Genomic DNA, 2,977 nt, shown 5'->3' with positions numbered 1-2,977 from the left:
TGATCACCCTTATCAGGGCAAGGGTTTCAAAAGGAGCCCTAAACATGATTTGCTTCATTCCCAAACCAACATAGATACGCCCACCCACCCAAGCAATCATTATGGTGCTATACACTCTTAGGAGCTCAATAAATATCACTGATTGGTTGATTAATTGAAATAACCTGCCCCAAGCATCAGAATCAGTTCAGTAAAAATGTTCCACTCTAAATTTCAACTGTAATAATGTCCCAGCACAATAACTGAAGCCCAAGGAACTGAGACCCCAGCTTCTAGAGTTTGCAGGGGTTGTTGGGGGTAAGTTGATGGCTTGTTCTTGCAGACACCCCTGTCTATCACCTCCCCTCCTCATCATCCCCTCCCCACCCTGACTTCTCTCACTTCCTGGAAACAACATTCTTGATATCATTAATCCAAACCTCTTCTGGGACATTTTTCTTGTCCGAAAAAACAGACATCTACTTACTGCAGGTAGATATGAAGTCACGGTGACAGCAACCCCCAGAATCACTGGACCTCAAGGTGTCAGTGGCATCACATGCCTCACTCTGGCCCAAATGATAACATGATGATGCTATCATACAGGTGTCATTTTTGCAGAGATTTGCCAGGTACCACCAACCCTTGAATATTTCTCCACGGTACCCCGATTTCACCAATTTCTTTCAGATCTTTATGTGCCCCTCCCAGGGTCCTCTGAGCATGCTTCCCCTCCAAAGACTTGGAACTCAGTGGCAGACCACTGGACCTAGCTCTTAGGGGATGAAAATAGAGGACATACTCTCCCAAACACTTTGTACAGTGTTCTGCACATAGTAAGCACTCATGAATATCACTGATTGATTGAAATGGCCCCTGCCCTCCCCCACAGTCTAGTAAGACAGAGAATGCAGGTGAAAAGAAATGAAAAATGGACATGTAAATGAATAGGGTATGTCCACATGCTCAAGAGTGGCATAGGGCACAACCAACTGAAAACTAGTCTATCCAGCATAAAATCAGACCAATGGTAACCAACGCATCCATCCATTCATTCAATAGTATTTATTAAGCACTTACGTTGTCTCTTACTTAGGGAAGCAGCATGGCTCAGTGAAAAGAGCCCGGGCTTCGGAGTCAGAGGTCATGGGTTCGACTCCCGGCTCTGTCACTTGTCAGCTGTGTGACTGTGGGCAAGTCACTTAACTTCTCTGTGCCTCAGTTCCCTCATCTGTAAAATGGGGATTAACTGTGAGCCTCACGTGGGACGACCTGATTACCCTGTATCTCCCCCAGCACTTAAAACAGTGCTCTGCACATAGTAAGCGCTTAACAAATACCAACATTATTATTATTATTATGTTGTGTAGAGCACTGTATTAAGGGCTTAGGAGAGCAAAATGGAATTGGTCATTTCTGAAAGGACTGGGAAACCAAAAAATCACTTCTTGTGGTTGATCATCAGAGTGGCAGAGAACCAGGATCATTTAGGCAAGACTCTTCTACTTTTACAGACCCATTCTTTATTTTAGGAAGCCCCTAGGGATGGTCATTTCTCTTGTCTAGATTGGATTCTGGAGTAGAAGGAATAGAATTTTCCACTGCTGAAGCTTTGAGACTTGATGCTTTGCTAATCAGTTGGCTTCAAAATTTGATCTGAGTTAAAGATCTAGATTTTATCAGCCCCAGGCTCTTGTGCTGTGCACTGAAACCAAGGCTTCCCAAGGCCCACATCCAAACTTGGTTCTGCAGTGGTTGTTCACTGGGTAAAAAGTGGGCAGGTGAGATAGAGCTTAATGTTTTAACAATGGTTTTCCAATAACTGTTTGGCAGCAAACGTTGTCAGGGAAGAAACATAGTTCTTAAGGAAAAGTAATCAGATCAGCTTTAATGACTATAAACAAACAATTTGAAGTTCTTCCCTGGCAGAACCGTCCACCCTCAATTTCTCCTCTAATTTCCCCACTTAATTGAACAAAAATTACTGAAAGTAACCCCTTCATCTCATGGTTTACTGCTAATAATCCAGCAAATCCGCATTTCTGGGCTCTGATGTAGCAATGGCATTTATTGAGCACCCACTAGTTACACTGCACCATTCTAAGTCCTTGGGAGAGTACAACCAAAGCATGAAACATTCCATGTTCACAACAAGCTTTGTCGGTAGCCAGAACAGCTGTTGTAGGCTAGGTTTGACTAGGAATGACACAGTCCAGCCCAGCCCATGACGGAGCCACCCGGACCCCAGGGGCACCAGGCTCTGAGAGGGCCTCCCCAGCCTCGCCCCTCAACTTTGCTTGTTCTCCAATGAAGCTGCGTACAGTGAAAAACTGGGATCATCCGCAGCCTCTGCCAGGCTAGTTAAGGCATGTGGAAAGAGAGGAGGAGGCAATTTCCATGATGCTGTCCCCAAAACTTTCAGACCATGTTACCCAATCCTCAAGAAACTCCAGAGGTTGCCTGTCGACCTCTGTATCAAACAAAAACTCATAACCATTGATTATAAAACATTTTATCACCTTGGCCCTTCCTACCTTAGCTCTCACACTCTCCTACTACAACCCAGCCCACATACTTAGTTCCTCTAATGCTAACCTCCTCACTGTACCTCAGTCTCGTCTATCTCACCGCCAACCTCTTGCTCACATCCTACCTCTGGCCTGGAACACCCTTCCCTCATATCAGACAGATGACTGCTCTCCCCAACTTCAAAATCTTAGTGAAGGGACATCTCCAAGAAACCTTCACTGGCTAAGCCTACCTCTCCTCTTCTCCCTCTCTCTTCTGCACCTCTGTTACTTGTTCCTTCATTCATCCTCCCTCCCAACCCCATAGCACTTATGTACATATCTATCTATATATCTAATTTATCTATTTCTTTATTTATATTAATGTCTGTCTCCCCCTCTAGACTAAAAGCTCATTGTGGGCAGAATGCTTCTGTTTTTATATTGTACTCTCCCAAGTGCTTAGAACAGTGCTTTGCACACAGTAAGCA

Source organism: Ornithorhynchus anatinus, chromosome 5, assembly GCF_004115215.2.
Source record: "Ornithorhynchus anatinus isolate Pmale09 chromosome 5, mOrnAna1.pri.v4, whole genome shotgun sequence".
In the NCBI taxonomy this organism is placed as follows: domain Eukaryota; kingdom Metazoa; phylum Chordata; class Mammalia; order Monotremata; family Ornithorhynchidae; genus Ornithorhynchus; species Ornithorhynchus anatinus.
Note: the sequence above shows the minus strand (reverse complement) of the source record.